The sequence below is a fragment of the Prenolepis imparis genome, unplaced genomic scaffold, assembly GCF_030444845.1.
Source record: "Prenolepis imparis isolate NDT839.2.m4 unplaced genomic scaffold, iyPreImpa1.0 SCAF_9, whole genome shotgun sequence".
In the NCBI taxonomy this organism is placed as follows: domain Eukaryota; kingdom Metazoa; phylum Arthropoda; class Insecta; order Hymenoptera; family Formicidae; genus Prenolepis; species Prenolepis imparis.
This window is the reverse complement of record NW_028141167.1, coordinates 5,573,222-5,598,315: the sequence shown is the minus strand read 5'-3', so window position 1 is coordinate 5,598,315 and position 25,094 is coordinate 5,573,222. Positions and strand designations below refer to the sequence as shown.

General features: G+C 39.0%; 1 long non-coding RNA gene across 3 annotated transcripts in view; it reads right to left on the bottom strand.

Moving 5' to 3' along the window:
* Positions 1-1,217: 1,217 nt before the first annotated feature.
* The window catches only part of LOC145940601 (uncharacterized), a 112,863-nt gene continuing 88,986 nt past the window's right edge, over positions 1,218-25,094 (bottom strand). For 2 of the 3 annotated variants that reach the window (XR_014426047.1, XR_014426048.1), the window contains 2 exons: positions 6,963-7,135; positions 1,218-1,679 (listed from right to left, as the gene is read on the bottom strand). This is a non-coding gene — a long non-coding RNA (uncharacterized LOC145940601). The remainder of the gene's footprint in view (positions 1,680-6,962; positions 7,136-25,094) is intronic. The other variant, XR_014426049.1, reaches the window with a different exon arrangement.

The window sequence follows — 25,094 nt, the reverse complement described above, 5'->3', positions numbered from 1 at the left end:
TGACGGTGATCTTCATTAGTGACTAAGTCGCTATATAGGATACTACCGCGTCCACCCTTATATATGAATAAATGTGCACTCACACACATTTCACAAAACTTAGCATTTATGCATATATATGTATATGTGTATGTATGCATATATATATGCATATGCATTTCTGGATGACCAAAAGCATTTCGTAGTAACGAAGAGGAAGAGAGAAAGAGGGAGGGAGGGAAGAAGAGACAGTCGTCTATACTATGTATAGCTGACGACGGGAACTCGATATAACGGTGCCAGCTGCAAAGGGACTCGAGTCGACGGGAACTCCCGAGCTGAAACTCCATTATCCTTAATTATAATCGCGTTTAATCGCAAACTCATCCTGCGCTCTCCCTCCGCATACGTACCGCTCTCGCGCCTCGTAGATCCGCCTTCGTCCTTATCCTCGTCTACGTCGTCGTGGGCGTTTACGGTTGCCCCTCGTCTCGCAACCGCTGTCGGTTATCAATCCGGAATCAACGCGCGGGTATTTCTTCGACGGCGGGGAAGTAGCAGCGGATGGTCTGACGAAGATTATCCGCATCATCGCGAGAGAAAGAGAACCATACATCCTTTCCTGTGGCCTGACATGCATATACAAAGTGCATGGAGCGTATCGACGATAGGCGAGAAAGACGATGGTTTAAGTACCCCAAGAGGAAGTGCCAAGACCTCGAGAAATATCGATGCGGGAGTCGCACGCAGGTGCATGATTAATGCGGTCGTACCACAACGCGCACCACAAAGATATCACCGCGGAATTGCATTCTAATAAGACCTCACACGAACGGACCAACTGATCATTGCTATCAGTACCGAATTGTGCTTCTCTCTTTGATCTCACCCCTTTGATCGGACATTATTTACGCGTGAAATGTCGTGATTTTAAAATAAAATTAAACTGAAAATTCACTGAAAATATACTTTGCTAATATACTTGCTAATAATCGAGATAATATTTTTTTTCATCGAGATCAAAGCAACCCTTAAATCTTATGTCATCTTCTAAGAGTATTCCTTTTTTAGCCTCTATTTAAATATACATATAATTAAAACATAATAATTATCCAACTTTGAAGATGAAATGCGATGATTGAAAGCTATCTAATCTCAATGAATTAATTTATTTGTGAAATGTATATTTATACTCTACAATTTTCAATCATCGTGATGAGGATGTTAATTTAATTGTTAATTATTAAATTAAGAGACCGTTTCACTGTCCTTTAACAGCAACGAGTGTATTCGTCAAAATTATATCAATTTCGACGATTTTGAATCTCCGATTTGGGAAAGACCTTTTCGATTTTTTATGAGAATTTTATTCACACGTTAATCTCTCATACTCACATACATCTTACCCTTCATGATGATCTATCGCGATTTTGCGTGATGTTTTTTCCAAGCCTCTCCTATATAGTTTCCGGAAAATCACTGTTCAGCCACTGTTCAGCCATTCGTATTCGTGAAAGAATACGAATGTATGTAGCCGCCATCGGTGGAGATCCCGCGGAGAAAGATAATCAATCGGGCTGCGCAGGGTAAACCGGTATCTTATCAAAGTTGGCCTATCTTCGCGAAACTTGCTCGCATCCTCGTCTCCTAAGGCGCCGTAGAATGACAAGAGTCGCACGCGTGCGACAGAGAACGTCCTCCTGTGAAAAGGAAGGAAACAAATCATATATGTATGTGTGTATATATATGGTACGCAATGGGGTTCATGAGGTGTAGCAGCGAGAGACAGAGGACGAAAGGGAGACGAGAGGACTCTCGCGGGGTGCGAAGGGTAGAAGGGATGCTGGTAGACTTCGTGCTAACTTTCGTGTCCGTGTGCTCGCGGCACCGCCAGAAGGAACTTTGTCGATCAGAGTTGCGAAGGAGATTCTCAGTTATGTTGGCAGTGCCACCCTGTAGATATCTCTAGAGCAGAAAGGGGTGAATACGTCGTCGGTGGGATAATGCGGGATGGTTCGCGCCGGGGGTTATTATCTTCATCTTCTTCGCCGGAATCATTCTTGCCGATTCGATTGTCTCCATCAATAGCGATTTATCTTTTAATATTGAGAAATAGTAATTTCAAGTTTTTCTGATACAAGTTTATATATAGCGATAATTATTAGGAAATTTTCGCTACAAAATTTAATTCATTCCACTTTATACCAGCGTAATAAAATCTAAGATTTAATCTACAAGACGTTATTTAAAAAAAAGGAATAATTATATCAGAGAGGAAAAATAAAGTGGAGAGATACGAGTAAGAAAAATACAATATAAATGACATTTAATAAAAATATCGGAAGATATATTTATTATAATTAATCATGTTATATCATAATTAATCTTTCTGACATACTTAAGGTATATAAGGCTTTTTATCGCAAAGTAATACTTTTAGCATCGCTAAAGAACTTCGAGACGATCGTAAGAGTCAGCGAGGAAGAGCCGAGGTCGGAAGATGCGAGCGCGAAATAGGTCAGAGAGAAGAATAATTATCTATTTCTCGGCTCTATTACACCTAAAGTACCAACTAAAGAGGAAAAAGCTAGTATAAGGAGCACGACAGGCACGAGGAGGCGGCAGCAAATCACTTTAATTTTCAAAATCGTTATAGCCGTAACCCCGATGAAAGTTTTCAACTGCACTCGTTTTTAAGCAGCGGTACAAATTGTACGAAAGATTTTTTCCATTCGCATTACATTCGCGTACAAATTTAATGACGTCTTCTTTCCGTCTTCTACACGTTAAGGCTCCTGGCTCCTTGTCGACCATGTCGAAATCGTGACGTCAGAGGCGAGAAAACACACGCTAAAATTTCTTAGATGCCATTTCGAAATAAAAATATATTTCGATGAAACAGCACTTCAGATGGCTTTAGCACACTCTTAAAAAACCCCGAAAACTATCCTTTCCCCTTTATAATCAATCAACAGCTGTAAAATATAATATTATGAAGCCCAGTCCGTCTGGTCTTTGTACATGCGCAGTCATTCCGCATGTCAAAGTCTGATATCTCGATCATTTTACAGCTGTTGATTGATTATAAAGGGAAAAAGATAGTTTTCGGGGTTTTTTAAGAGTGTGCTAAAGCCATCTGAAGTGCTGTTTAATTGAAATATCTTTTCATTAAAAAATGGCATCTAAGAATTTTCAGCGTGTGCTTTCTCGCTTTTGACGTCACAATCCAATATGGCCGCGGTGAGCACCCAGGAGCCTTAAGCTTCCAGTTCACAAAAAAAATTATATATATAATGGTAAAAAAAATATATTTTTTTTTTATCATTATATATATAATTTTTTCTATTTTTAGATTTTCTTGCTAAGTCGAAAATTTAATTTCGAAGAAGGCTTTGATGAGGCTAAAATTACGATTAATCGTCCGGATTTGTCGAAAGAGAGATCGCGGAGTGTGTTGCGTAGGTGGAAAATCTCACTCCCGCGAATTTCGCTTTATTTGGTCTTTCATCCGGCGAGCACACGAGCGCGGAGTAACGAAGAAATATTAACGCTAAGCCGACGAATGAATACGAATCCGCACTTTATATCTTGGTAAGGTCGGATACGACGGACGCGAGGTCAGAGACCGAAATAAAAGCTGATGCTCGGCTGCTCACTCGCCGCGCGATGGTCAGAGAGGGTTTGTAATTATCTGTTTCTCGGCTCCATTACACCTGAAGAGAGAGAGAGAGAGAGGACGAGGTGAACGGACACCATCGCCGTGGCGAGAGAAGCGGAGAGGGCTTCGGCGCGGGTGGTGAACGTGACGGGAAATAAGAACAGGCCGAGTGGCAGCCGGAAATTACAGAGTCTACAAGCAGCAAGCACTGACAGTGAAACTGACAATATGTACGGAAGAGATGGGGAAATAGCCGGGCGGAAAAGAAGTTTCGTTGACTACTTGTGGACAATTGTCCCTCGGACATCCTCGCGTCGGCGGCAAAAGATATGACAATCGATACTTACTTCGAGAGGCGAGCTTCCCCGATCTTATCGCGGGATATCTATAGCTATCGCGACGTTTTTTTTTCTTTTTTTTTTTTCGAAAATCGATTAATTATCGCGCTATAAATAATCATTAATATATAATGATATCATTACTATACTCAGCTACTTTAAATCCAAATATATAATTCAATATTTCAATAATTCAATATTTATATAAATATGTGTTTGCGTGCAATTAATATACAAATTAATTTACTTTTCCCATATTTTAATGTTATTCTAAAATTTTCTATTTTAATTTTAATAATTTATATTAATTATATATGACATTATACATATTTAGATTTTTTTACTTTATTGTTAGATGTTTTTTACTTTATACTGCTGACGTTAGGTAAATGTCCAACATCGCGAGAATGGTAACGATGAAGAACGTATTTCTAGACACAATCGCGCTTCGTATTGGACGTGTCCACTCATCATTGTCACAAGTATGTTACGTTTCTTCGTAACGGCTACCAAGAAACTTCCTCTGCGGGCGTCTAACATCCGACAGACAATTTTCTGTGGACAATTCGGCCGCAGCATCGTCGTCGTCGTCGTCGTCGCAGATACGAAACGCGGGGAAACGATAGTTGGCTCGCTAGCAAACTCCAATCTCCGGATGCCCTCTCGAGCACACCTCTATCAAGGGGGATGAGTAAAGCAGTGTTCCTCCCCTTCCTTCGCGTCCCGATCGTTTCGCGATCCTCGTCCTCGGTAAGGACGAATCTGCCTCTAACGATGCCGCCGCCGACTTTCTTTTTGCCAGAGAAAGAGGGAGAGAGAGAGAAAAAGAGACTGGCGGCACTTTTCTTAAATGGCGAAAAACGGGTGGGTGGTCTTTTTGATGAATCGGCGCCGAACTGCGTCCGGCATACGTAAACCCCCCCGGAGGGAATCACGACGATCAGGATGAACGATGCGCCCGCGCTCGCGCGATGAAGCGAGAAGAATGGCGAGAAGGAACGAGAACGACACGACGACGACGACGAGGGTGGAAACACTTGGAGGGAAAATTCCGACACTTTTGCCAGCAGATACGTCCAGTATAGGAAATTAACCCCCCATCGCGTTTCTCCGCTTTCTATGTCTGAAGGAAAAGAGAAAAAAATCCAAAGTGACAGACTGCAGATGTGCTGGCGAACGTTTGCCAGTAATTACTCGAGCTCTGATTAACTTTTTTGTGGTCGTAAATATATAAATATATGTATAATATATAATTAAAATTATACGCGTTATAGTTTTCTTAATAAATATATGTCTCTAAATAGTTATATTTTTTAATTATTAACTATTTAGAGAAATATTTATCGAGAAGACTATAACGTATTTTAATTGTCACGGTATTAATTGATTCAATTCTCAATTGTTATACAATATCACACAGAAAAATGATAAATGTTGCGAAAAGGTTACCGATTGCTTTAATTTTCACATATATTATAGTGGATAGAATTCTGAATCATATGCACTTTGAATCACGTTACAAACTCTTTTAGTTTCTGAAATACAATATTTTAAAGTATTACATTTTTATTCCTGATTACATTCAGTTTTTTATACTCTGTGTTATTCTGTTATTCATGCTTCTTTGTTAACATTTTTTATCTTCCTTTGTGTACGCTATCTCTTTTGTCTTCAATATGACTGTTACACTATCGTCAGATTTCATCTATTTCTGTCAGTTCTTAAACATGCGACAATACGAGTTTTTGAATGCAAAGTGAAACTTGTATTTTACTGTTAATTTTATTGCAAAGTATATGAATGGGCGAGGAAAATGCTCCATCTCTCCCTCTGCACCTTCATTTTAAAAAATCTATCTTTCTCAAACTAATGTATCTCTTTAAAATTTTTTTAAATAAAAATTAAGTTTGGATGAGATTATAATTTTTTTCGGGATATATAAGGATGCAGGGGAATGAGCGGAGCTTTTTCTCTTTCTCTCTCTCTCTTCACTCACGCATGTACTTTTCTGTAAAGTAAAACAATAAAATAGAACGAACAAATATAATTTTTCACGTAAGTTAAAAGTTTACTTTCCTCTACGTAATAATAATCCTCGTTTCGGATGAAATGTTGCAAACTCATGTGAAATTAAACAATTATAATAAGTGTTAGCATTTTTGAACATATGTCAAGATCAAAATTATTATAATAATTATTATAACTGATAATCAAATTATATATTTACTGTATTACATTGACGATATATATTTTTTAGTTTAAAAAGTTTTTGAAGTTTGAAAAAGAAGTAATACACATCTCAAAAAGCAGAAAAGTTCGTAACGTGATTCAAAATAATTCAGGACTCTATCCATAATAATATAAAATGAAAATCAAAGTAATCGATGAGGCGCAATCTTTTCGCAATATTGCCAAAGATATTTTTTTTTCTAAAAAGAAAAAAAAAAAAAGAAAAAGAAAGAAACTGATATAATTTTTTTACGACTAAAATTGATTGTCGCTTATTGCTTTCAATAACCAGCTTGTCGATCCTTCGTAATATCTCTTACGCCCGTAATAAATCAGGATATACAAGCGGCGCTCGTTCCACGGGGCTAAAGTATTACAGAATCGAGAGCAGGTACGCCCGGCGGTAGTGACGTTCTCGTTTCCTACTAGAAGAAATTAACGTCTAGCAACGGGAAACTTCATTTAGGTAACTCATCGCATCGTCGAGCGGCGCGGGCGATTGTTTCACGCGATGAAACGCGCGAGCGCGATGATTGATTAAAAACTTAGTGATAGGCGGACGCGCGAACGAAACGATTATCGAAGCGACTGAAAAGCTAAGCGGGGGTGCGCGATCGTGAAATATTAACGACGCGCGTTTCCACCGAAGTTGCATGATTAAAACCCTTAAAGACACTCCGCAGGAAGACAATCGCGTGCTAAGCGATCCTTATAACCAGAGTCCTTATATTCCGCCTGTATCTATATACCGCACCTACCTTTCACCGCGAACTTCGTGCCGCCTCGTTCTTCCCTCTGTTACCACCGACAGCCCCTAGAGATTTGGAAGTTGGAAGGTGTCTTGTAGTCGATAGTTATACCACGCAATCACTTAGATTCACGGCGAATGAGCAGTCTTCTGATATCCTCTCTTTCTCTCTCTTTGCCTCCTCTTAAAAAAAGAAAATAATAAACTGAGATATTAATTAAAAGATGAAGCGAGATTGTATATAGAGATTATTCTGGACATGCGAGAAATTTATCATTTTTCTTCATTCCGTACTCTCAAAACCGATAAATGTAAATTTTAAGTTCATCTAATATATTTATTTTTTTAATTTTATTTTCCATAAAAAATAATTTGATTTAATAAATTTTATTATTTGCGTTTAAGAAATCTAACCATAGGAATTGCCGCATGCTCGCGCTTTTATTAATTCGCTCTTATGGAAGAACGCTATTAATTAAGATAATAATATCGAAACGCGTCCTCTCTCCTCCATCGGCTATATAACTCACAACATCTAGGCCGTAACATACTCATCAAATATTTTGTTGCGCAACCGCTGCTCTTAAGATCGTAACATATATGCGAGCGTTCGCTAAAATATTATTCAGTAGTCGTGTCTCGAGGTGTGCCGCGCAGGACCACGAAAAATGGTACCCGAGAATTTCTGATGCGGACGGCTTTTAGGGCCAACGAGCGCGTAGGTACTACACGCGTAAAGAGGGAAATGCCGCTGCCGTAGGCGGCGAGAATACTGTTGCGATACGAATGCAAAATATTTTTGAACACACGTGAAAGCGTCATTAAAACATAATGCAGACAACAATAACGCGCCGAATTGAGACGCGAAATATTAATGATCGTACTTTCAGATCCCCTATCTCGCGGCTGTTTAAGAATGCAATAACATCTAATTGTAAGTCATAAGATGCGCTTCTAATAAATAAATAATCTAAAGAAAGCAGTCGCAGCTGTTCCTTGAAAAAACTTCACATATCTCGTGCAAGAAACAAAGAATAGTCGGAAAATATAGAAAATGTTATGACACTCTACAATCATAAATGTGTAAATAATTGTCATAACAATATATAATAATGAATATATATAATTGTTGGATGTAGTAAAGATTCTTATTGTATATATAGCTTAGACAATCTGACAAAATGAGACAGTTAATTCTGTTTCGAAATAATTCCATAAGCATCCCTAGTGTAGGGTGAATTAATCGATCATAAATAAATTGATCGATCATCAATCTTACACAACTTTGTTCTCCTCCCCTTTGGAAAATAATTTAATAGATACAAATAAATAATCAAACAGATAGACGGAAACCTTTCAAGACTCTTGAACGTCTCCAACGTAAAAGCAAGCGGCCGCAGATAAGAGGGTGCTTTTAAAGATATAAAATACAGTGGCACACACGTAAAAGAGCAGCCAGTGCGCGCGACCCTCGCTCGTTTATGTCCAGAATGTTACTCTTCTCTTCCCGAGAGATTCGTAAGATCCTCGTAAAAGGCACGTACAGGATCGATCCGGGGGTATATCGCTCGATCGCTCATATATCGCGGATATATGGGGAGAACGCGACGCTTTCTTATTAAGCTCGCGCATTTATGCACGTGTGCGAGCACGTATAGATATAGAGGATATGTATGTATGTGTACGGCACTTAGGCAAGAAGAAAAAAAAGTGCAGGATATCGAGCGGGATCCAAGTTATGCAAGTACGGCGTTAACGCGCAGTGCCTCGTTAGTGCACTCGCGTGAGTTCCAAGCCGCGTCGAGCAAAACCTTTCGTAATTCTCGGTCGGCCTCGAGGAGAGAGAGCAAACCGGGCGGATAAGTCGAAAACGCTGCGACGCGAATCGTAATTGACCCCTTTAATTCCGGAATTACGTTATTTTTCGTCGCGCGTTCTCTCTCTCACTCGGGAAATCAGCGGGATATAAAATAATTACTATTAATTAAGAACCAGGAGGGAAAAAAATCGTTTCCGCGTTGGACGTATTGCCGCCGAGGGGCGGAGAAAATCGTTCAAGTCGACGAAGGATGCGAGATTTCAGGCGCTTTCGTAAACACATGTATGTATATTTAATTACCGGTCGCGAACACCTATATATCCTCCGTAGAATTCAGGAACGCAAAACATTTGCCAGAATGAAATTTACTTACGGGGTGAGACTCGACTCCCATTGCGACACTCTTTCTCTCTCTCTCTCTCTCTCCAGGCGGGATGTGCTCGCGGGCGCGTTTGCCATTCACGCTAAATTAAGCGTCGGCAAGAGGGGAGAAAAAAATTAATCCCCCGGTGGCGGAGATCAGGCGAGCCGATATGCTTTTTCACGGGTCAGGTCATCCAAACGGGGAACGAAATTGGGGGTGGACGAGGCGCTGGGAGGCCACGTCGGATTCTAGGATAGAAGTTCTGTCAGGATAGGGGCGCATCCCGGATCCCGAATGGCCTACATTAAATATAAACAACTATGCGCGGCAAGGACAGAACGACGGGACGATAGGAGCGAGGATGTAGGGGGTGAGATAAAACAACCTTCTCTTTTCTTATCCAACCGAGTCCCATGGCACCTTTTTTACGTGCAATTCCTTACAGGGTGACTTTTCCAACCGGTCGATAGACAAATTTCGCACCTTCCTTACTTTATTTCCCGTCCCGGTCTTTCCTTTGGCTAACAAACGCTTCGGTAATTTTGCTTCGCGCCCTGATATTCCTCTCTTTGAAAAATATTTTGTAATATAGACTTAATTATTGTTAGTTGCAAACGATCCGATCCTTTTGATAAAAAGAAAAAATTGTTTAAACACATGTACACACATATTTTCATTATTTTTTTATTGTGACAATATTACGGTGCGAGATGCGTTTAAGAGTTTGCGTTTATTAGTAGTTATAATAAGAAAAAATATACCATATTATGATGACAGCAGCACGTCATAAAACATGTAGTTAATGCGCGATTTTATAGCTCAATATAAAATATGAGAATCTTTAAAGTATATCTATATTTCGGCCTTTATTCTCTATAATTTTTATCACAATGCCGCACGTCGCGCGCACAATGTGCAAATATTATTTTATTCGAAAAATCAACGGAATTAAACGCAATTGTAAATGAGAGAAGCTATTCTCAGGAAAAATACGTGAAAAATATTGATATGCAGAGCGTTTTGGTTTTTTAACACTCAAATCTCCCCGAATTAAAAGCTTTAAAAGGCACAGTTAATTTACGCACGGTTAAAAACGCTTTTACTAGGGATTTTAATGCAGTCGACAGAGATGAAAAATTTTACAGCAAATCAATTTCAATTTTCAAAAAGTATCGTAAACCGCGCGCATAATTAAAAAAAGCTAAACATTAAATTGCTCGTTCATCGAGAATTGTGTTTCAAACGTAGTTTACCACCCAAAATTAATTTTCTCCATTGTTATTAATTAATATAATTCACTTATAACACAAATTACAAAATTTAATCAATTTTGCGGCGTTCATTTGATCAAACAATGTGAGAGAAAAAGAAAAAATTAGACTAATAAGTAAAAAAGAGAGAGAAAAAAGAGGATGCGATTCAGTGTAGATCGCCTCTATAAAATCCTTTAGCCAACAACTTTTTAGTCGAGATCACAGAGGAGCGTCAACCTTTAGCTCTCACTTTTTTGCACGTAACAGTCCTGGATCACGAAATAATTTTCCCTTTTCGAAGCTCTTTGACGTCATGGTACAACGCTTTTTTCACCTTTGTAAGCAACTCTATACTTTATTTTTAATTCGTGACGGGACTCGTAACCGCAAAGTCATCTGTCAAAGATCTCTTTGGGTTTAAAACATTTATCGTGTTTGAATTAAAATTGATAAATCTTTTCTCAATTAAAATATCTGGTTTGAATATTCGGAACTAAAAGAACGCTAATATTGATAGTTTAATTCATTACTTACAATTCTTGTAGTTTCTTTGTTAAATAAATAAATAAATTTTATCATAATAATTTTTCTCCTAATAACTTATATTATTATTAATATTTTCGTAATGTTGCATCTACATCCTGCACTGCAATATTTGCCAGACACGCTTGATCATTGAGAAATAACTCTTAAACTTCTTGGATTATAAAAATATAGTACTTTACCGTCTAAAAGTGACTGTATCCCTTCGAAAATATATCTCGTGTATGTGCTCTCGACTCTCTCTCGCGCACCTGCGCTTTGACCTAATCCCACAGCTTCTTGGTCTCTTTAGGCGCATTACAAGGTTTGGCTTCTTCGCCGCTCGACGTCACCATCCTATATATGTATATACAATTTACCAAGGTAGCGGCTGGTTCTGGAGACTACCTAGTAAAGCCGACGCTTCACGATCACTCTTTTCCGCTATTTAACCCTTCGCTACAAGTCTCTATCACGGTTTACTATCCTCCGGCAAAGGATTTAAGATAGGACTTTGAGCGAAATAGAAGAGAAAAAAAAACTGTATCGAGATTCAGTGCATCGAGAGATGCACTTTATATAATGAGATGAGAGATGCAAATTTATATAAGCAGCAAATTATAATTGATTTCTCGCAATTCCGAGGAAGAGTAAAAATCTACTTTCCTGCTTTCAGCACATTTCGCAAAAGATGAAAAAAAATAACATATTAAAATACATTCATTCGAAACAAACTGTTCACTATACCTACGTATATGCGTCTGTTCTAACATTTCGCTTATATCTTATTTCTTCAAAAGCATGCAGCTTACTTTCCTTTAACTCCGCGATGCAGACATCGACAAAATCTGGGCGGCGTTTAAATATTTTATAGCTACTCAAACGCGTGGCAGACGTCATACAAGTTTCATAAGTCTTCTCGGTATATTATTTTTACAGCGCATTTGATCGTGTGGCGCGCGAGCGCGCGGAGCAAACAACAGGTCGGGTTGCATCGCAAAACTCTCTCGCCGAGATTTAGCGGAGAGGATTTCGCCTGCGCGATTCGCGGATCGATCGAGCGAGCAAGCCGGCTCGTAAACTGAACGAAAGAGTAAAGGCACGACGTATCGCACCCCCGGCTAGACTAAGGACTTTGAGCTGAACCAGGCGAGGTATGGGCGTGAAAAGGAGGGTTGACGATTGGCCGACAACGATGGGATTGGTATCGGGGATGGTTGGCTCGGTGGAAACTCGCGGAGAGACGAAGCCCACCGGGGATCGGCCCGGGAGAGGGTGGTAGGAATGGCTCGTTGAATATTTAAGCTCCGGGAGGAAAGATCTCTCTAAAACGTGCATTTTATGAATGATTGAGCGACCCTCCATGGGACCTTCGCAGCGTCGCCGAGTATAGCTTTCATGGCTCGGAGAAAGGAGGTCGCAGGTAAGATGTAGAACGTCGACGGAAACTATAAGCGACTATTTGCTTCGACACGACGCGACGCGCCTCGCGTTAAAAGATCGCCCTCGGAGCTCCCGATATTGCGTGAAAATGATGTCGTAATGTGTGGCGCTTATATATCGCGCGTGTGCAACGTAAATAGGTTTGACATATATATTTGTTACTTGATACGTATTAAAAAAAAATACTTTTTTGTGAAAAAATTAAATATACATCATTTTGCTACTATACTTTGCTAATTTATTTTTCACATTTTATATTTGTTACGTTTCATTTAATATTTAATTTAATTAATTATTTAATATTTCATTAATTAATTATTTTCTCTTCGTGTATGAACATTCCACCTTTTTCTCATTCCAAAATGCAGACTCTAAAGCACAGTGATAATTCAATAAGAAACGATAATACGAACATGGAACTAATCCAAAGGCTTCCGTGTCTAATTTCTATCGCCCCCGTTGATGCGCTATATCGCGAATATTAACATGGCATTAATAATCGTATGTATATTTGCGGTTGCGCAGAACTAGAGGTTCGCGTGTATAAGCCGCCCTATGCTCCACTATTAATTGCATTCGCTCGTTAAATATTCCCTGTTAATTTAAATGCATTAAATACGAATATTACCTTGCCGCCCGCTTTGCCACACGCGCCGATATATACGTATATGAAATATTTATATATACAAATTACGAGGCTGATTCCGCAATTAGCCGAGAGAGGGGAGGGGGCAAGGAACACGAGGAGAGCTTTCCGGGTTTGTTTCCTATCCGAGTGCGAATCTGCAAAGGAGACGAGACGCCCAGTTGCGGAATAAGGGAACGCTTTCGTGAGAAGGCTCCGGGTCTCTCTCTTGATTATCCGGGTGGTGTGAGACCGGAACTCACACCAAGGATATATATTCAAGGATTGGGTAAGGTCCTGCAGAACCCACAGGAAATTGCTATGCGGGCGGCGGCTTCCGAGTGATTGGCAATGGCCACCACGGCATTCCTAATCTTTCACTCGTTCTAGCGACACATTCGCGATTCGCCGCTTTCACACACATTCGTCCCTTTTTCATGTCCCTTCTCACACCTCTCTCCTCTTCCTCTTTCCACACGGTCTCAGATAATAGAATGCCGTTCCGCATCCATACGCACGATCACGATGGCGCGCTTCGATCAAGCCTCAGCATCCGTAAGTAACGCTTCTCTCTCGCTTGATTTCATAATCCGACGCGAATTTTCCGCGCGATGCGAGCGATGCGTTGAATTAATCATGAAGAGGTGTAATCGTTCGGACAATGTCGGACCGATGTCTTCCACGTTTTCACGAATCGTATGTGTATATATACGCGTGTGCTCGCGTGCGCACATATCAACGCCGTTTCGTATAATGGAGTTTGTTAAGAGCACTTTTCAGAAAGTGTATACGCGCGGAGCGCTCTTGATGTATAATTAATGCAGTGATATATACGAAGAGCTAACACGAGTATTTTTAAATTTTTAACTCACCCTTCTCTTCCTCTCCCTCTTTTTGAAGTGGTATGGCATGAAGCATCGCGAGACGGCACGAAATAAACATTACACGCTACTATCTGTTTTATGCTTCCTCCCATTTTCCAAAATATGCGAATGATCAAACAACCATTTCACAGACTCTACAAACGTCATCCAGCTAATGTTAAATATTACTGATAAATATGTAATGGCGCTTTTATTCCAAATGCAACTCAAACGTACGCATCAAAGCGCAGACGAAAATAAGCGTATTATTATTATCATTATTATTATTATTATTATTATTAACATGACCACTTTTTCTCTTTTCTCTCTCTTTCCCTCTTTTTTCCCTTACTCTCTTTCTCTCTCTTATGAAAATGATTATTATGAATCTTAAAGCAAAAATAAATCTACCTATCTATCTTTCTGACATATAGAGTTGTAGTCGTGCATAACAAAGTATAGCTTTTATTCATTTCTGATAATCCATCGGACTGTAGACTTTTGTGCGGACAGTTCGCATATCGTGTAGTCGTAGATTGTTACATAATTTATAAGCACGACTTACTACGTTACTCCTCGACATATTATACATGGCACTCTTGCAGTAGCACTCTTATCAGATTACATGCGAACATATAACGCATTTTTTCACGCGAGATAAAGTATTTCGTGCATTTCCTGCCACGCTAACATCGACCTGGCCTTTGATATCATTGCAAGGGTTTTTCTTCTATGCATTCGTTCTTCATGGATTATACAAGCTTGTCGCTGCTTTTTCGAAATTATTTTCAGAATCGTGTTTTCAATCAATAGAGTGATATATGTAGTGTCGTGCATAAATCCTGTCTAATTACTTCACTGCAAATTCACAGGAAAAAATGGTTAAATTTACCGTGAATAATTTTGCGAAAAAAATTTTACGAAACGATAATGTATAAAATTTTACTGTCTTAATAAAAATTGTCAGTTGAATGTCGTTATACATAAACAATTTTTATATTAAACCAACAAGAGAAACATTTTTATATATTTTAAGCTGAAAACACTTGTTTTAATAAAAAATGTTTATATTTATAGTTACTTATAAAATTGATCAAATATTTAAAAAATTAAAAAATTTTTTAAAAGTAATAAGTGAAAGAGAGAGAGGGGAAGAGAGAGAGAGAGGGGGAAAAAGACAGATAGTATATAAAAGTACATATAAGAGAATAAATTTTTATAACTTTTGTGTTATTAGAAAAATACAAACAAAAAAAAATAATATAAAATATATTTAAATAATTTTCCACCACACGAAATGTTTCAAAAATATTTTATCAATTATGTAAGTCACTGTGTATTTTAGTAGCATAGTAATTGGCAGATAATATTACAAGTTGACATCTGATATAAATAAAATTGGCTGTTGCAGGTGCGTAATCCACCAGCGGAATGGTGGGATACGATGCGAAATGTTGACTTTGTGTTTCCTCGGCGCTCTGTGCAACAGCCGTGTTCTTATCGAGAGAAAAGAGGGTGTAAAAGTGTAAGGTAAGATGTAAAGCGACCCTTGTCACGGCAGTTAGCTATGATACGACTGACGTGCGCCTTTTGGGTGGCGCGTTAACGAGAGGAAGAGAGGCCTTCCGCAGATTATCGCGTGTCCGTGTGCATTATTATTGCTGCACCGCCGCGCCCCGATTCACCCTCATCCACCTTCGTACACCCCGGTACAGACCGGAGGTACCACCTCCTGTCACGCCCCTGTCATTAATTTTCATGCCCGGCAGGACGATGCGTCGCGTTTGTTAGAATTTACGGGGTAACTCGTCGTCCAGGACGAAGGGGTCGGCGGGAGAGGATGGGCAGAAGCCGATCCCGAGGGAGTCGGGAACGATTAATTTTTCAAGGCAACACGTGGCGCGATATTTCGGCCTGTATTCGGTCGGCAATGTCTGCCCAAGTTGATTCTGTCGACATTTTATCTCGCGAAATGAGTTGCCAAATTTTTTCACGTCATCCTCGACACCGCTGCACGCTTGTCGCAAATCTCCTTCAATCAATACTTAATCTTAAAATTTTCTTCAAAAGTATTGAAATAAAAAATATGATCTTAGAAGCTTACGGTAATGTTTTGAAATTTTATATAATACGTTGTTATAGATACGCAATTGTATCGTAAAAGTTGCGTCTTAGAGATCAAAGGAGAGAATTCTATATACCCTTTAATTTACATTTAAATCTATATTTTAATTGAATATTTAAATTAAACATCGATTCGCGCTGTCATTAAAGCGATTGCGATTTATTTCTGCAAGAGGGAGAATGCTTCGATAACATACCAAGAAAAAGAGCGGAAGAGATAGGTTTCCCGGTAGTGGGAAAACAACAACAACAACAACGATTGTTACGATTGGCATACGAAATAGCGACAGTTCAATTTGGCGTACTGTCTTCGCGGTGGTCGTTACTTTTGGAACAGGAGTATTATCGTCGCGAGGGAGGACAAAATTTCTGGCGGCAATATCGACACGGTTTATCAGTATGCAGGCAACGAAACCGAAGACACTCCTCCGTTTTGTCCGTACCTTATTTTCGGTCCCTACGATACGATCCCTCTTCTCGTTTTCTCTCCATCTCCCTCGGTTTCTTTCTCTTTCTTTTTCTCGCTCGGACAATGGCAGGCTGAGTTTAAAATTTCCCGCGGGATGCCTACAGCAGGGGAACGACAGTACGAGGGACAGATAGATCGATGATGGGCAGGGGCGACAAAAAACATGGAACTTTGGGCTACGTTCAAGAGTTGCGAAGAGAGAGAGAGAGAGAGAGAGAGAGGTCTTATCGTGGTTATTACGAATTTTATTTACCGTACGCAATTTCCATTCATTAGAATAATTTCGTATCGATTTTGTATTCATGTGTTATCAGTATTTATGTGTTACACGAATGAACAAGAAAATATTCGTAATTATATATACGTCGTTTATCTGCAAAGGACACGTGGAAGGATAATTTGTATCCAACGAACGGTTCTATATAAACGGAAAATAATAATTGCCGAAAGTAATAAATCCTTTGATTACAGTTGTATAAAACAGAAAGTCGATGGTTGTCCGAGAGATTGAAAAAAAGTGTCATCCCCATTTGTTCGCTCATAGGGAAGTATAATCAATTACGAAGGGAACAAATAAAATGGCGACCTGGACAATCAACGGAAATAAAAAGAAAATATCACGACCAATAATATTTATTGGTAACGTTTCAATAAGGTGACGCAAAAATGAAATATGCACATACGTGTGTGTGTGTGTATATCAGTTATTGAACTCTCATTTCATCTCTTGAAGCAGTTAATTTCAAACAATGCTATGAAAGGCAGAAAATGTCAATCTTTCCGTAAGCATTTAGTCGTCGAAAATATTCTCCCTATTCAAAAAACTTTGTTAATTCCATCATGGAATAACCACATAACTTTTCTAGAAAGAGAGAATAGGTTTTGAAAACAGGGATTTCAAACTTGACGGTGGAATCGAAAAAAATTCATCGAACTGTGCGACCGGAAAAGAGTTTTCCAGCTAGACGGTTTCGACGATAGGGATTCGATTATAGTTTTTGTCCGAGATTCTGACCAGATGACTTCCGCTACGCAGTTTTACCTTCCGCAGGATCCTGCGACATTTCTCTCCTATCACAGATGTTCGTTCTGCGTTGCAGAATAAATACACATGAGGAGAAAGAAAACTTGTCAAGGAAGAACTAATCGCAGTAATTGAGCGCGGAGATTTTTTATTTGGTAAAATAATATTTTGAAATTCATTAAAAAATTGTGAAATAAGAATAACTAATAAGGCAGAATTACGTAATGCTGTTGAACTTTGGCTTTTAAATAAACACATTGGAAGACTGCATATATCACAAATTTTTGTCTAATTTTTAATAAAAAAAAATCGATTCTGAGTAGCTCGAATAATTCGCCATCAAGACATGAATAGACCATCTAGTATAAGGGAAATTCCACCGCGCATATTTTGCCGATTGCGTTTTCATACTCTTTAGCTCTCGTATCTTTTTCAATCAGTTAGTTGTTTGAAATCATAGTTGGATATGTGCGAGTGCCCGTATCGGCTATACATGCATCGCCAATGCAAAGAAACCTGAGACAATTCTAATTCTGAAAAATGAAATTTGACGTATTCATATTCGCGAGTGTATGAAAGGGAGTATTGTATAAATATGTTCATCAGAGAAAGAAAGAGAGAGAGAGAGAGAGAGAGAGAGAGAGAGAGAGAGAGAGAGAGAGAGAGAGAGAGAGAGAGAGAGAGAGAGAGAGAAAGAGCGGAAGCGATAGACAGATAACAGTGGCGAATAACAAAAAAGGAGGAACAATCGTGGATAGCGCATGAATATTCATTCGTCTATTTATTTTACGGTCTATAATCGCGTAATTTGATTCTCGAGTCCTATTGAGAGTTCCATTTTTCCAGGCACGCTTCCCTTACTATTTAGTTATATCACTCTCGGCTCTGTTCCAAATTTTTACAGTTCTCTTTTCGATGGGATATCAGAAGATTTTCAATTTGTTGCGCATCTACCCCATTTTCTTCGACTAACGAGTAGCGATTAATGATTTATTGCTGGAAATAGTAGGCTAATAAAATGCCAAACAGAATTGAAAAAATCCGTAGAATCTATTTTATTCATTTAGTGTTTTATTATATTTAATAAAAAATCTCCAAAAAAATTACTTGCTAGATGTATAAAAATAATGGTATCCAAATGATGATAAATGGTATCTAAATTTTTTAAACAAAATATTAATTTTTTTTTAAGTTTTAAAACTAATAAATAAAGTTTTAAGTTTTTAAGTTTTAAGTCTATGATATATGTAACGGAGATTATAATAGTTATTAATATATTTATATAAATATAATTATATTCTTTTTTAATTTTTGACCTTTCTTTATTTTTTATCGATGCCTCAGATGAAAGAAAAAATAGGACGCGTATTTTTATAAAAATATTTCCAAGAGACGAGAATATATTCTCACAAAATGTCCTCATCAATAAATATTGATTGAATCTATGCTATTAAATTTCTTTTTTTACTTTTCTCTTGATTTTCTGGGTTACCACTATATTTGTGTTTTCTTTCTTGATTGGTTATACATCCAATACAAATAAATATAATAAATTGATTAAAAGTGGAGTTGGACTTATATTACATCAAATGCGTTCAATTGTATAATAGTCGCGACGTTATATCGAGAGCAGACCTTAACAAAAACGTAATATATTGCTTTAGGAAAAGATCGACCGGTCTCGAAGAAAATTACGACGTCGGGCTTGTAAAGACCGCCGTCGTCGCCTTTCGTGCCAGGGCTTGACTCAACGATTACACAAGACCAGAGGTGTGTAAGGGATACGAGAGAAACGTGATTGCCGTGGTGGTTGCAGTAGTCGGTAGTAGAAACGAATAGAGTGTAGTATATAGCTGGCTGACTGTGGCTGGCTGGCTGACTACCAGGACTTGCGCGACCTATCGTTTATTAATTAACCGGCTTAATTAATAATTCAATAACCGCTATCACCGAGCTACTCCCCGAACCTCCTCGCGAACACCGCGTAGCTATTTCCACCACTATCAACCTCCGTGCCCTCGTTTAGACATGTACACGCTGCGTTGCGTACGAAGCTTGCCGAATCCGGCGAACCAGCCTCGACAAACCTACCGTGTATATTGTTTAGCTCGTATACACGCATACGAAACATCGGAGTACATATATACATACAAACTAGGCGTCTACGTGTGTACACAGAATGTTCCGCAACTCCACCCTTCGCTCTTAACGACGGGTTTCGCGATCAATGGCGGTTCCTTAGCAAAAATTATATTCGACAGTGTCCCTTTTATAACAGTAATCCTATCATAATTAATTATCGGAGGCAACATTCTTCATTGAAAATCCGCTTAGAATCGTACCAGGTTTTGTTCTCATTTTTCATTTAACAAAATTCCTCAGTTTTTACATTATTTTACACGATGGAGACCGAAACTGACCGAGAATCTGGGAGAAAGAATAAAGAATGCACGACAACCCTATATGTTACATAACGATGTGTATGTATATGTATGTACACGTCTGTACACACGAGAGTGCGTGACTGCATCGTACAATAAGCGTGCACACGCACACGTGCATGTATATACGAGAGGCACGTTCACGCTCGGTAGGGTGCCGCGACACGTGGCCAGTGTAAAACAAACGCGGGGGTGCCGCGTACCCTGTGTAAACGTGTAAATGTGTATAATATAACACCCCGCAGGCCGCGCAGCCAAACCACTTTGTCGTTCAAATAACATTTTAGCGGAAGCACCGCCATTACTCCGCCACCGTGTATAAATCGACGCGAATTTTTCAAACAAACGAAAATATAGAGCTTGGAGACTCTCTTGCGAGGTACACTATAGATATATATTTAAAAAAAGCAAAAGGAGAAAATACTGGATATATTGATAAGGCATCGAAACGAATCGCGCTTCCGTTATCGGAAAATGCTAGAAAAATTGATAAAGATGCACAAATTACGAAAAATATTTGTTAAAGTGAAATTATTATCTATATATGTTTAATATTAAAGCATATACAGGGGTCACGATGTAATACGAGAATTATATTACAACGAAGCCGTATAAAAATAAAATGAGATTTATTTATACGTGAAATTATATATCGCCGTGTGATAAAATATTATTATAGAATATTATATATTACACAATATGTATAATATAATGGTGATAATTTGCCAGGTGAGTTAAGTGCAACACAGTGCGCACGCGAGCGCACAGCTTCGGTTATTTAATTTCAATATTGGGCTTTTACATCGAGCGGTTTGTAGTCCAGGAGCTTTTGGTGTGGTCAATATAAACGCACGGTTCGATTTTCTATAACGCGGGTTACATGCGTGCGGTCATTATCCGGGAAATAAAATACGGGTAATAAAAACGCGACTGGTTCCCGTTCAATTTCGACGTATTTAAACTTTGGAATGGTCAAAGTCCGATTGTTACTGTGTGTGTTTTTTTCGTGTATATGTGTGTATGTGTGTCTGCATCAGATGCGACGGCCACTGAAAAAGAAACACAATGATTCGACGTGTTGGCGTTCTGTGTGTTTCGGCCAATAAATTCTTTAATTTAATGACTAACGCGCATATATGTAGTTACGATAAGATTCTGGTTACGCGACGTAATTGTAAGTGTTGGCTCTACGTGAATACGATACGTATAATTCGCAATTTAACTTTTATTAACACGATGTCCAGAGGGTATTTATAGAAAATCTGTGAAAATTTTGTGAAAATTAGTAATCGTGAAAAATAACAAGTGCCTCTGGAGTTGGTACTGAGAAAATTATTATGCTTTCTCGCACACTGAAGAGATATTTTGCCATGTCGGATTATACAATAAACAAATAACTTTTCAATGTTGGGAGAGCTGGAGCACAAGCGATGAAATCGTGTACTCTAGCTTTGCATCAACAGAACGTTTGACACGTGTTATTCTCGATTTATGTTATTAACGCGTACCCCGAGAGATATCGTGTAAAGCTAGATTCATGCAAATTGAACTCGCACAAAAAATAGAACCATCTATATTTCACCAGAAGATAGCGGATAAGCGATTATAATCGTTTTTCATGTATTAAACTTTGTTATATTCCGCGTTTAACTGTGCAGAGAGGAAACCGTAGTGTAGCGAACTTATTCCCGTTTAGAGCCCAACTTTGCAGTTTTGGGAGTATTCAAATTTATATGCGGTAGAACAGTTATCGTAAAGGTTAGCCATTTGCATCCCGATTTGGTTGAGGTCGCTGGTGAAGTTTGCGTAGACGAGATTTTCAATTCGCGTCAACGAGATTTTCAATTTGCGTGCTTCAGAGCTATATGTGCTCGATGTGAGCGACAAATTTTGAGGGCTGAAAACATTAATCCTTACGTCACTCTCTCTTATTATTTATATGTTAAATATTATTATAAGACACAAGGGTTTGATATTTTTAATTATCAAAATATTATATGGTTTAAATAATTATATATAATTCAATATGTAGATCCTCGATTTTTATATCGATAAATTATAAATGTATGAAGAAGACACAACAAAAAAAAAAGCAGAATGGCCCAGAGTATAAAGCTACAGCTCTGACGTAAACGTCACATTTTTTTCGTTTATTTTTTACCGTCCGCGTCAATAATACCGCGCGCGCACACACGATGGAAAATGCGCGGACAGTCGTACCTCACGGAAAAATAATTCGCGCGAAGGTAACACAAATTGATCTCTCCCCCGTGGTCCATTAGTCCGGGTTACAGGGCTTTCCAGATTAGACGGAAGTACGCTCCCTTTGCAGGAGGGCAAAGCACAAGGGTAGTGATGGCATCGATAGTCTCGCGCGTATCGAACAGTTTGCAATTATTCATGAGTATAAACGTGTGAATGTGAATATCCCAAAAAATATTCCACGTCTTTTTAATCACAAATTTAGGTGACAATAAAAAAAATAATATAGGTATTTAGTATTTTATAAAATGAATTTAAATTATATGGAATATATAAAAGTATTTTCAAAGATACATCGATCATAAATGTACAATTTTTTTTATTTGACTGAAAGTTCCAAGCAAGACTGACAGATATATATATATATATATATATAAAAACTAGAAAGCATATTCGAGAGTTTAAATTTAAAAATACTTCAAAAAATAAAAATGTTTAACTTTAGTCTATTAATTTTTGTGTAATAGTCGCATATTGTGCAATGGTCGACGGGCCATCACTACACGAGTATATCGCTTCATGGAGAAGGTGGGATAGCGGATTAGGCTCGGGGGCAGAGACCTTGCACCGAGCTCGAATTTGAAGGCGTCTGCCAAGCAGAGGCAACCACCGCAGCCGGGGTTGCTTGCCATATAAACGAGCTTCCGCGAGGGTGAGGTCGGTGAGATGAGACCCGGAGAGACGAATGGGATCTTAAGACTGGCTCGACACCATGGCACTTTCCGTCGTTGCTGGGAGCGATAACGATCGGGACAGTGGTGTTCCGAAAAATGGTTTTCTGAAATCACCGAGGAGAAAGTTGTCTCGACACACGACCGGGAAGAAAAATGCCAGATGCGCGAGCGATATTACGTATTATTACGTGGTTAAGCCGGCTTGGAACAAATCCGGATGACATTTATGTGACGAATTCCGCTACGAGTGAGGAACTTGAATATGCATACCTCTCTAAATCCAAATCTTGATTTTACAAATAGTCTTTTCGATTCGAATAATTTGGATCATTTAGACAGTAATTGGCAGAAATTGTAATAAGTCGTGTTTAATTAAAAATGTATCTGTGACATGAAAAGCAAATTAATAAATAAGAAAGAATATTATATCCAACAGGATTATGTATGTTATAAAAAGAGAATTTAATGTCTCGATATAATGTAATTGACGCATACAGACGATTGTAAGTCTGCACATAAGCGATCTGTAAATATAGCTTCCGCTGCTGGGATAATTGAGAAGCGTATCTCTTGAGCTTTTTCTGAGCAATCGGACGTTGGAGCAAAATCGATGGCACGATAAACAAGTTGAGACCGGCTTATGGATCGCATTAATTTTCTCTCTTTTTCTCTTTTATACACGATTTTCGTATCCAATTTGTCAATAAAAAATACAGCAAAAACCACGCTCGAGTGTTGAATTAAAAATTTTCGAACAAACAAGGATGAATGCGTGGCTTGTTTACCACCGACTATCACGTATACTATCCACATTGCAGCTTTAATTGGATTCTTTAAAGTTAACATATACATATATTCATTTAAACAGTGCATTGCAATTTTTGCGTTTTTTTTTCCAATATCAACAGATCGATATAAAAAACGTATATTTATCTTATTTAAGCCTATAAAAATGTGCATGCGTGAAAATACTACTTCTATTTTACGGAAAGGTTTAAAAACATCCGTTTCATTCAATTAAAATTTACATTGATACATCTACCTTATTAAGCCGTGTAAAATGGAAACGCACAAACACGGAGGAAGTAAGATACAAAAGCGTCACGATCTATTTAGTATAGTTACGAAAGATTCGCATTGTTGCGAAACTACCAAAGCTATATGAAATCGCGTAGCACGTTGTTGCGAACTTACCAAAGCTATGAAATCGCGTACTCGACAGAGCATGTAATTAGTATGTTAATTCATTCATCAACAACTCGTATCCAGAATTCAGGCAGACAGCCTGCAACGCGGGAGGCGGCCTGTATTATATGCGGATAATTCTCGACCGTCATTCGCGGGATCGCGCCATCGCGTCGAATGTAAACGCGTGCACTTATTATGCGCGCGAGATATATCCGTCTCGATTTTCGCGGCGCGAGAGAGGGAATATAAATCGGCTCGCTATCTGGTCGGGAGAGACATCCGCAAATTCGCCGACAAACGGCGAATACGACGATCGGAGAGCAGAATGACTGGCGTGGAAAAATCGATCGCTCGGCCTCCCCCCATTGATTGAACTGATTGAAAACGCGAGCGCGACGCGCGGACTCGGGGTATCGACGTTAACTGTTCGCGGTTAGCGGTAACTGCGGCGCGCAACTTGAAGGTTTTCGTTATTTACCGCCGACGAATCACACCGGTGCAGCGCGACATCGAAATCCCACGTCGCTCGGCATTGGAATCACGTTGGCGTGGTGCGTCGGCATTTTAATTAATCGATCGCGCGCGCAATTAATTTATCGGCGCAATCGACGGCGGTCGGTTCGGCGCCCACGATCGTGCGACCCATAATAATGGACCGCGAGAGAGCGTAAAGAGCATCAGCGTTATTTCACGGGACACAACGTCGCCGCCGCCGCTCCCCCATTTACGCGGGTCGCCGGGCCTCCTTATTTAAGCTAATTGATTTATTACGCAACCCACTAGGAGCGCCTTTCTTTAATAATCCCTCATTGGACCCGGGACTAAGGGACGACGCCATCAACAAAACTTATATACGAGCGGCGTCTAGACGTGCCCTAATGCGGACGGGGGAGCGATGAATACATTTAACAAATTAAAACAGATCGTGACGGTCATCAGAATGCGCGATATCTCTCAAGCTTTATGTGTATATTCTCCCTCGTTATTTTATTCTTTAGTAAATTTATCTCGATAAACGTGCGCGCGCGTGAGAATATTTTGTTTCATTTTCACTCCGATATTATCAATGTT